We start from the raw sequence: 12,432 nt of genomic DNA on the forward strand, positions 1-12,432 counted from the left end.
GGGATTCGTTTATACTTCGTTTGCTCCCATTTGCTCCGCAGTAGCTCCGTTTGCTCCCTTACCGTTCCCGAGAAAATGGAACCTTAAAGTGGGGGGGGCAGAACAACGTCGTCCCAGCCCCCCCACCCAACTAAAAATAATCACTCAGGGAAACGGATGGTGAGATTCGTTTGTACTTCGTTTGCTCCCATTTGCTCCGCAGTAGCTCCGTTTGCTCCCTTACCGTTCCCGAGAAAATAGAAATTTAAACTGAGGGGCCAGAAAAAGGTGGTCCCAGACCCTCGAATTAAAAACAGTCACAGAGAGGAACAGATGGTCGCATTCATTTGTACTTCGTTTGCTCCCATTTGCTCCACAGTAGCTCCGTTTGCTCCCTTACCGTTCCCGAGAAAATGGAACCTTAAAGTGGTGGGGCCAGAACAACGTCGTCCCAGGCCCCCCACCCAACTAAAAATAATCGCTGAGGGGAACGGATGGTGGTATTCGTTTTGTACTTCGTTTGCTCCCATTTGCTCCGCAGTTTCTGCGTTTGCTCCCTTACCGTTCCCGAGATGATTGAAATTTAAAGTGAGGAGCCAGAAAAAGATGGTCCTAGACCCTCGAATTAAAAACAGTCACAGAGAGGAAAGGATGGTGGCATTCGCTTCTACTTCATTTGCTCCGCAGTTACTCAATTTGCTCCCCTGTTGTTCCCGAGAAAACTGAACATTAAACTGGTGGTCCAGGAAAACATAGTCCCAGCACCTCGAATTGAAAATAATTTCAATGAGGAACGGATGGGCATTCGTTTGTTTTTGGTTTGCTTCGCAGTAGCTACGTTTACGCCCTTACCATTCCCGAGGAAATGGAAGTTTAAAGTGGAAACTAGAACAAAATTGTCTCAGCATCCCACTCAAATAAACATAGTAACATAGGGGAGCGGATGGTGGAATATTTTGTACTTCGTTAACTTTGATTTGCTTCACAGTTTCTTGGGTTGCTCTCCTAGCGTTCTCGAGTAAACAGAACTTACACACTTGATTTCAGTCACCCTCCCAACTTACATAATCGCAGAGGGGAGTGGATGTTGGCTATATCTCGTTTGTTCATATTTGCTCCACAATTGCTCTGAGTACTCGTCTACTCCGATTGATGTTAAGAAAGAGGAATTTTGAAGCGGCTGGTGTGGAAATGTGATCCCAGTTCTCAACCCCCTAAAAATCAGGGAACAGTAGGGAAGAAAGTGAAACAATTCCAGAGCAATTCGCGGCAAATCACGCAAAAAAAATATTTACTACATTTTTTAGGAGGTTGAGGACTGGGATCACATTTCCACACCAACCGCTTCAAAATTTCTCTTTGTTAACAACAATCGGAATATACGAATACTCAGAGCAATTGTGGAGCAAATATGAAAAAACGAGATATATCCAACATCCACTCCCCTCTGCAATTATATACGTCGGGACGGTGGTTGAGATCACGTGTTTAAGTTCTGCTTACTCGAGAACGTTAGGGAAGTAACCCAAGCAACTGTGAAGCAAATCGAAGCTAAAGAAGTACAAAATAATGCCACGATCCGCTCCCCTATGTTATTATGTTTATTTGAGTGGGATGCTGGGAGAATTTTGTTCTATTCTCCACTTTAAAGTTCCATTTCCTCGGGAATGGTGAGTAAACGTAGCTACCGCGAAGCAAACCAAGTACAAACCAATCCCGCCATCCGTTCCTCATTGAAATTATTTTCAATTCGAGGTGCTGGGACTACGCTTTCCTGGACCACCAGTTTAATGTTCCATTTTCTCGGGAACGGCAAGGGAGCAAATTGAGAAAATGCGAAGAAAATTGACGCAAATGAAGTAGAAGCGAATGCCACCATCCGTTCCTCTCTACCATTGCGTGGGGGGCTAGGAGCATGTTGTTCTGACTCTCCCAGTCTAAAATTCTATTTTTTCGCGAACGCCAGGGGAGCAACCGGACAAATTGCGGAGCAAATGAGAGCAAAGGAAGTATAAACGATTAAGACCATCTATTCCTCTCCGTGATTTTTTTTTAATTCGAGGGGCTGGGATCACTTTTTTCTGGCCCCTCGAAGTTCCCGGCTCCTTTTTTCTGGCCCCTCACAGTTTAAAGTTCCATTTTCTTGGGAACGGTAAGGATGCAAACTTAGGAACTGCGGAGCAAATGGGAGCAAATGAAGTACAAGCGAACGCCACAATCCGTTGCTATCTGCTATTGATTGGGGGGCTGGGACCATGTTATTTTGGCCCCCTACTTTAAATTTCTATTTTCTCGGGAACGGTAAGGGAGCAAATGGGAGCAAGCGAAGTACAAACGAATGTTACTATCCGTTCCTCTCTGCTATTGGGTGGGCGGGCTGGGACCATGTTGTTCTGGCAACCACTTTGAATTTCAATTTTTTTCGGGAACGGTAAGGGAGCAAACAGAGCTACTGCGGAGCAAATGGGAGAAACGAAGTACAAACGAATGCCACCATCCGTTCCCCTCAGCGATTATTTTTAGTTTTGTGGGGGGGGGGGGTGGCTGGGACGACGTTGTTCCGGCCCCACCACTTTAAGGTTCCATTTTCTCAGGAACGGTAAGGGAGCAAACGGAGCTACTGAGGAGCAAATGGGAGCAAACGAAGTACAAACGAATGTGACCATCTGTTCTTCTCTGTGACTGTTTTTAATTCGGAGGTCTGGGACCATCTTTTTCTGGCCCCTCAGTTTAAATTTCTATTTTCTCGGGAACGGTATGGGAGCAAACGGAGCTACGCGGAGCAAATGGGAGCAAACGAAGTAAAAACGAATGTCATCATCCGTTCCTCTCTGCTATTGAGTTGGGGGGGGCTGGGACCATGTTGTTCTGGCCCCCACTTTAAATTTCAATTTTCTCGGGAACGGTAAGGGAGAAAACGGAGTTACTGCGGAGCAAATGGGAGCAAACGAAGTACAAACGAATGCCACCATCCGTTTCCCTCAGCGATTATTTTTAGTTGGGTGGGGGCTGGGACGACGTTGTTCTGCCCCCCCTTACTTTAAGGTTCCATTTTCTCAGGAACGGTAAGGGAGCAAACGGAGCTACTGAGGAGCAAATGGGAGCAAACGAAGTACAAACGAATGTGACCATCTGTTCTTCTCTGTGACTGTTTTTAATTCGGAGGTCTGGGACCACCTTTTTCTGGCCCCTCAGTTTAAATTTCTATTTTATCGGGAACGGTAAGGGAGCAAACGGAGCTACTGCGGAGCAAATGGGAGCAAACGAAGTACAAACGAATGCCACCATCCGTTTCCCTCAGCGATTATTTTTAGTTGGGTGGGGGGCTGGGACGATGTTGTTCTGCCCCCCCCCCCCCCACTTTAATGTTCCATTTTCTCGGGAATGGTAAGGGAGCAAACGGAGCTACTGCGGAGCAAATGGGAGCAAACCAAGTACAAACGATTGAAATTGTTTTCTTTCGAAGAATTGTGTGATGGGGGGGGGGGGCAGGACTACGCACGCCTTTATTACGAACTTTTATATTTACCTATCATCCTCCGCAACAAAATCTACTTTTTTCTACTTGACACACCCTCTTTAAATCAAACCTCTTTCAGGCTGTTGCTTCGTAATGAACAATTTAATTCAGTCTCATTTTTCATTACAACCTTACGTGCTCATTGACGAGTGTCACATCAGAAGGCAAGTAAAATTCTTGAAGCCTAAAATACCAATTAATGTATAAAGAAATCTTACTTCCAGTAGTGACAGCAAATGCAATAGTGTTGATTATCCGCATTAATTGAGACCGCGGTTACGCATCTAATTAAACATGCGTTTGTTTAGCAAAGAAAGGCACTACAGTGCATTGTTACTTTTCTTATAATACGTCAAGCTTGAAAAAAGTGATGGCGGAATCTCAAACAACCTTCAAAGCCTTCAAGTATTAGTTTAGACTATCATGTTTACGTTGTTCCAAGGAAAATATATAAAGGAGAAAATGTCTTAACAGTGATCACAAGGAACGATGCTTGCTTCAATTCGTTATTTCTGATCACTGTTCAGATGATGTAGGTCAATGAAATATTGACCCACAACCCATTGACCCACCACCCATCGTGACCATGACCCACTGTGATCCACCATCCACCATGACCCACTTCGACAAATCGTGACCCAATATGTCCCACTTCCTAACGTGACACTCTGACCCACTACTCATCAAAACCCATCGTAATCAACTTTAACCCATGATCCACGTCCTCCTGTCCACTGACTAAAGAGTTTACACTTGCAATTAAACAATGCTGTGAAATTATCACTAATCGGAGTTTGAATTTCTACGGTCAATCGCTCAAGCATCGCTCTGTTACAATAAGGTGGATCTGACCTTTACAATATAAAATGGTAAAGTGTTTGTCATGGGTAAAATTACGATGAATTTGAAGTATTATATATAATTATTTCCTTGCTGAGTTACAGATAGTTTTCAGTCGAAAATAGGATGAAATTTGAAAGTCTCAAATCAAGGTATAGTGGACCAAAGTAAATGTGAAAAAAGATGTAAGGTTTTCCATATAATTAAGTATACAGTGAAAACTTAAGACTTCCATATAATTAAACATACAGTACAAATTGTGTATATATATATTTCTCGCAAACTTATAGCTTCAGTGCCTTGTGCTGAGAAGGCTCCATATAATAAACATAAGATTCAAAAATTATTATATTAGAAAGTAGTGGATATATGATACCACTGCTTTCTAATTATTACTGCTTTCTAATTAATTGAGGCTGTATGTTTTGTGTCTCAATTAATAATTGTTTCTTAAATTTTTCTCAACTAATATCGATCGTTTTTGATTAGTTTTACAAATCAGCCCACTACCAATTTCCCATATATAGAAAGTCTCCCCCATAGAAAAGAAATTTAAAAACTGCTAGAACATGTTCTGTTTATTTTTAATAAAGAGTTAATATACTGAATTTCACTCCCTAAGTTTAACGACTTGTGAGATACTCAATTTCTCGTAAAAACTTGGACCTCCTCTCGCCTTTTAGTACATGTATTATAATAAAAGTGATATGATAACATCCCAGTTGGGATTAGGGTCTATCTACCAAAATTCATTTCATTTGGCTTTGCGATTTGTCCGTGATCATCACTCAGATATAGTTACATTCGTTTTCATGTAATAATTCATGTATTACAGGTGATTCAAAAATGTATTTTTTCAGTAGCTAGCTCCTCTAAAAACTCACAGGCTGTATCTCGAAAGCCAGGTAGTAAGTCCTATTGTTGTTACAACAGTTACAAATATCAATATCCAAAATACCTGAAGTTATTTTCTTACATAGATATACTCATCTCAGATAAGTAAGCAGAAACAAAATGAAAAAGGAATAAAATGGAGACCTTGAAAGTGAAACACAGGAACATTCAGAAGTGTTCAGAAGATGCTGTCTACTATGGACTGAATAGAGTGAGTCAGTCGGTCTGAGTGTGTCGGTGAGTCAGAGTGGGTCACGTCCTGCTGACCACGACCCACTCACCCACTCACAAATCTTGACCCACTGACCTATTCCATCTCTGGTGCAGACATTATATTCTGTGGGGACTTTCCTTGAAAAAAAAATTCATCATAGTCCAAGTCTTCAAAAGTGTGAAGGCTGATTGAGATTCAGACATCACTTCAACAAACCAGAAAACAAGATACAGTAATCACAAGAATGTTCATTGAATTTTCGTAGTGAGGACAACATAATTAAAATTTCGTACTCATCAAGAGTACTCGAGAAAAGTATAAATAAGTCATGAGAGCTGTCAACGGAACAACTCTATTTTTCTTCGGTCGGGGTAAAATAGGACTAGTTTATCAAGTTGAATGTGAATGTTCAACTTTCTAAATTAAAACATTCTGATTTGCTCAGTGATGATATTAATGTATATTAAGTAAGCAAAGCTTGTAATATGTAAAATGTCACAGACATTATCACAAAGACATACTGGAAGTGAAAATACAAGTATTGATAAACTACTTTCTTATTGGAAAAAGTTTCTTGAATTTACACACAGTATGAAAGATTATAAGTTACTTTGAATAAAACCGTCAGTAATAGAACTTAATTACTTGACCAATAATTATGTAGTAATGTTTTTACTAAATTATTTTGAGAACCAACTTACACCATTTATTTTAACACCAGTAAAAAACAAAGAATAATTAAGGATGAAAATGAGTGTTTGAACAACGAGAAAGAGTTGTACCTAAACACATGAAATTACTCGTACTTTTAAAGAAGTTCGAAAGCAGTTGACTGTACCAGTAAATATATCAGCACAATCTTCCTGTCTTTACCCAACAAATGAAAAATTAAAATTACCCTTACCAATTTCAACCTAGAGATGACAAATGTTCAGAGAAAGAAGTTCATATCTCATTTAAGGGCTTGATTGTGCCGACGTTTTAAAGTAATTTGCCTTTCTCATTGTTAAAGCATGCCATACACCATGAATGAGCTCGGTATTCCGTTTTGTAGGCACTTCGTTCGAACTTTTTACATGTCAACAGAGTTTTTTTTTTTTTTTTTTTTTAATACCGTCAACCATCGCGTGACTAGAGATTTCGGCGCCCGGTGTGAAGTAGAATTCGGCACCCAGTACAGACACCTTATCAAGCTTTCTTTTTTTTACATAAGAAAAGCAGCTTTTGTTATTATACTACACTGAATTTTTATTAAGCTGCTTAAAAGAGCATTACAACAGCCAAAAGCGATCATTATGTATTCTTTTACAAATAAGAGCTGCTTTCAAGAGGTTTATTTAGGAATTTTTGTTAAACTTGACAAAACTCCCTTTGGTCCTATACAAATCCACTTTGAGAACAGTTAAGGAAACTTACAATACAACTATTTGTAATATTTCATACTATCGATAAGGAATGATATTTCAGTACAGTAGAAACTATGTGCTTTTAAAATGTTCAAAATGAATTATAGCATTAATTTCCAGTAATAATTGTAAACTTTTGTAATTTTATTCTGTAGGTAAATAGGATTTTAAGTTCAATTCTTTTACGATAAAAAAAAATATTTTGTGAAATGTAATGAACATTTAGAAGCAGCCTTCTTTGCGAATTTCTCAATATTGATCTATGGAGCTAAAGAATATGTTTAATGCTGTAATTCAAATCCAAAATATAGTTCTCTACAACATTTTGAAATAATAGTAATTATTTAATCTCTTAATGAATAGAAGTTCTGAATTTAAGGTTGCTTATTATTAATTAACATATTAAAAATAAACTAACACACATACACACATATATATTATATATGTGTATACGTTTGGTATGTATGCTGACAGAAAAACCACAAAACTAGATACGTATGTACAAAAGAAAATATCCTGGCGATACAAGTGGTTGATGGAGAAATGATTCCAACAAATCCTTCAAATTGGAAGCATTTGATATTGCCTATGAAAGGAATAAAACAATACACTGGTAGTGATCAGTCTTTGAAAACGAGGAAATTCGCTGACTCCTTTTTTACAACTACTTGAAGTCAGGGCTGTTCCGATAATCGAGTAATCGATAACAATTCGATAAAATTTCAAAACCGTTTCATCGATAAAGAATTTTAATTTTATCGAATTATCGAACTTTCGAGACTCCCGAAATGTTCGAGACTCCCGAAATGTTCGAGACTCTCGAAATGATCGAGACTCCCGAAATGTTCGAGACTCTCGAAATGATCGAGACTCCCGAAATGTTCAAGACTCTCGAAATGTTCGAGACCCCCGAAATGTTCGAGACACTCGAAATGTTCGAGACTCTTGAAATGTTCGGGACTCCCAAAATGTTCGAGACTCTCGAAGTGTTCGAGGCACTCGAAATGTAAGAAACATTAGACAACTTCGAGACACTCGAACTCTTCGAGAGTCTCGAATTGTTTGAAAGCAGCAAATACAGAAATATATCAATATGATCGCATTTGTCGAGTCGCTTGAATATTTTGAAAAGTTCGGGATTATCGGAGTGTTCGGAAGAAACAATGAATTCGAGGTTATCATAGTTGTATATAATATGTATTACATATATGCAGAGTGTTTATTTTAAAACTTCTCTCCTTAGCAATGGAGTGAAGGAGAAGTTTTTTCCCCACAGATCTGTATAAGGTTTAAGCAGTCTGTCAGAAGAGAGAAAGAGGAAGAGAAAACATGCATCACCTGAATGGAATTGGAATCCAAGACACCATTAGTCTAGTAATAGTCACTTTGCCGATTGCGCCAATAACGGGGCAGGCAGAAAAATAATTTTAATATGATTTCGAGGGTTTAATTTAAAGTTCTGTATAGAGACAACTACTGATATAGGTAGAGGTAATGAAATTCGATAAGGCTGAAGACTTATCGAACTTCCGTTTCGAAAATTTACTCTCCGGCTCTCGAATGCCTTCGAGTATTTGAGATTGTCGTGAAACAAACCTTGTGAATTTTGGGTGCGAAGCTCCCTATTACAGGCCGTCCTGTCTGTCTGTTTGCATGTGGCATCCGACGATAACTTTCGAACGGATTGTCCGATTTTGATGGAACTCATTTTAAAATGCTCTCTTTTGCTTTCACCAGCCACTTATTGTTTTGGTTGCCATACCACAAGGGGATTTTTCCCGAATTGAAGTATTTGTTCTTACTTTGGGCGTAGGCGTGTGAAAGCTACGATAACTTTCGAATGAATTATCCGATTTTAAAGAGGATTGGTCTAAATGCATATGTCAGGTATCTGTTGCTCTTGGTTACTTTACGATATTTGATTTTGTGCATAAGATGCTGTGCGGCTCTGGGCCTTACCAACCTCAGATTCAATGCGTACCTGGGAGGGGGGGATGCGGCCGAAGCGTGGTGCCGACACCACCACATTCATCTACGACTGAGGGCACACTCCCTACATGCCCTCATGGCATGATGCTATGCACAAGGGAGAACTTTACATATGACAGAACGAAGACTAAAGGAAAATGAAATGAAGTGAAATCTTCAGTTTAATGACCTACTATTATGTCTGTTAGGCTAAGGGAGAAGTATGATTAAGGCAAGTGAATGATGATGGAATAATTGGTGGAATGGGAATGTGGTAGGAACCGGAAGTACGCCGAGAAAACCCACGGACACGATGTTGTCCACCACAAACTTACTTGGTCGAGGATCGAACCAGGGAGGAACAAAAGGGATGAAGGGAAAGGAGAAAAACACACATCCTCTGACTTACATTTCAATGGCTCTGATTCAATTTCCTTATCAAATTAAAATAACTTCCGATCACTTCTTAAGGGAAAATAGAAAACATTATTTCCTCAAGAGTTCTCTCAGCTGCTTCGTATATTGTTGCAAACAGACTTTCAAAGAAAGATGGTCGTGCAGTTACTTGCTTTGCAGTTGTTGAAAGAAATATTAGACCCTATCTCTCCTGTTGTGTCCTGCATACAATAGACTACTTATCATTGTTTCTTTCTTTTAAGAAACAAGAAGCCAATGTCTTTAAAACCGATTACGATTACATTGCACTTCGGTTGTAATCAGATTTTTCTATGGAAAACAAGGTTATACTGCTAATTCAAGCTGAAACGGTACTGGAAAGTGTGTTCAAGTTACTGAAGTGAAAATGTTAGCGAAAAGATCATATGGGATATTTGGATCATTCTGAAACTTGGATATTTGGATAGGGCACATACTAGTTCCTAAATAAAATCTTGACCGGACTACGGTAGATCCTATAGTATTGGAGCTATGGACCTATAAAGTTCATTTATTCATGTTTTCGGCATCCTATAACTCCAAAAGGAAGCATTTGTGCACCCATGTTGGTCTATACTTTTTGTTTTATCTTGGTCTCAGGATAGGGTTGCCATATTTTGAAATTAGAAAAGCGGGGGATTCTAAACCGTAAGTGCTGATGTGAATTTGTGTATTAGAAATACTGACGATCCTTCTGACCATTTTTTAGTGATTTCTTTGTTAAGTGACACTTTCAATGTACTTTTCTAACAAAACTAAAGTAAAGAAAATTTAGTTTTTGCCTTTAATGTTTTATTAAGTTTAACAAATGTGAGTCTCGAGTTGTAAAGTAAGTATTAAATAAGTATTACAGTAAAATATCTCTAATAAGGATTTCTCTAAGACAAGTTTTCAAAAAAAAAAAAAAAGCGCTATATGGCAGATGTTGTTCAAACGGTTTTCTCTCTAAGGAATACAAAATAATTTCTAAACTTTTATCGTAAGAAAGCTAAAACATATTTAGGAGTCTTGGTATAAAATTTCTGATCATTTTCAAAGATTTCTACTTGAAATCATACTAACATACGAAAATACCACAGTTTCACAATATATGAAATACAGTATAAACATTTTAAAAGAAAAAATACTAATAATGAATCTAATCTAAACAATATGCTAAGGATCCATAGGTTCAATTTGCAATCATTTCTGAATATATAAAGACTAGTTGAACATATAGATTACGTAACAACATAGACGTGTTCAGTTGAACTGGACAGAATGTTATCAAAGAAATACGCACCCATGAGATCATACATTAGTATTCATGGGTTGAACCAAAATGTGTATGATTATGCCAATTTTTTTTTTTTTTTTACATTTTTCATTCCCTTTAACTTCCTTTAAAAAATCTCGATGGCATAAAATCTTATCATAAAATTCTACGCATGATACGTCTTTCATATTGTATATACAAAACCAGTAGTAATAATTTGACAGTTTTTGCGTTCATCTTGTTTCTGTCATCTGTCCATTCGCGATTGAGATTGACACAGAAATGTAGCGGTTTACGTTAAACATAACAACACTTTATCAACAAAGTCGTCTTAGATTTTTCTCCAATCCAAAAAAGCGGGTGGTTTTTCGTGATTAAGAGATGATTAAGCGGGGGACGAATATAAGACCTGAAAATCTGGTGGTATCCGCTAAAATTAGGTAATGTGGGAACCCAAACGTTGGCGGTGTTGTTTTGAAACACTCTATATAAAATAATGCCCTACGTTATTCTAAATTGATGCAAAACTCTTACGTTTTTAAAACCTACATTATTCGTCCAGGAAGCAATCTGCCTCCACCAAACGACGCTTCTGGATCCGCTAGTGTGTGGATTCATCATAATGTACAAACCAACTGTATAGAACATATGCTACACTGTATATTCACTGTCGAGGAAATAGATTTATTTCCGTTTTTCATCTTCATTAAACTTAGTGATGATTTCAAGGTTTCCCCCGCATAGTCTTATCATACGTCCTAGATTCAAGCCCGATCTGGAAAATTGTCTGGGATTAACTAATGCCCGAAATTTTAGGGAAAATGGAAGACTGGGAAATTTCGCTATGTTTGGTCAATTGCTTGGCTTGCAATTCTGTATTGTGCTGATATTTATGAAAAAATCAATAACGATAAGGTGTTCTTCGCAAGAATACTTTACTCAGGAAGATAATTAAGACAATAATATAAAAAAATATATTTTAAGTATAGAAAATGAGCATAAGCATTTTAGGAAGTTAAGATTAGACTTTTCTTAACTTCTCAATAAACACACACAGCATTCTTTAAAATATCCAGAAATTATGGTAATCCTACCCCGGGAGATTTTGAATACACGGAGGGTGAAAGTAGCAAAAATACTGGTAAGCCACGGTGAACATGATCAGAGATATGTTTGTGGGAAAATATTCCTCCTAAACAACCCCTGAAATCACCACTGATTTGACTAACATTTATTTTACTGAAAGGCTAAAGGAGGAGTTTGCGCCCAAAGCATCATCATATCTGATTGCGACAATGTGTGAACTAGTGACCATTAAGAGAAAGCAAACACGACAGAAGATAATACATTTGGCTTAAAAATAAAGTTTTGCTATAACATTTTAGCAACACCGTGCGTGATTAATATGATTGAGGTGTTGGGCGTATACTATATCGTATAAAGAGCAAATTACCCTATTTGTACGTTTAAGACCGTATTTCTGGCAACACTAATACACTAGTTGTTAGCAAATAACAAACAAGATATAAAATTCAGGGAAAAATGAACGCTTTCTGTGTGTGGGGGGGGGGGAGGGGACCAAAAAGCAATCCTTTTGTGCACGCTTTCCTTTCTCCTCACAAGTACAACTTTGCAATAACTTATCAGATAAAAAAAAAGTTGACTAGTTTGGCTGAAAGAAGGAATCATTGGAGAGGTGAAGGAACCGAACTGTCCATCACTACTTTTGATAATACCCGAAACTTCGATAATACTCGAAATGTCGATAATACCCGAAACTTCGATAATACTCGAAATTCCGATAATACCCGAAACTTCGATAATACTCGAAATTTCGATAATTCCCGAAACTTCGATAATACTCGAAATTTTGATAATACTCGAAATTTCAATAATACCCGAAACTTCGATAATACTCGAA

This window comes from Thermobia domestica, chromosome 6 (assembly GCF_964235325.1).
Source record: "Thermobia domestica chromosome 6, izTheDome1.hap1.1, whole genome shotgun sequence".
In the NCBI taxonomy this organism is placed as follows: Eukaryota; Metazoa; Arthropoda; class Insecta; order Zygentoma; family Lepismatidae; genus Thermobia; species Thermobia domestica.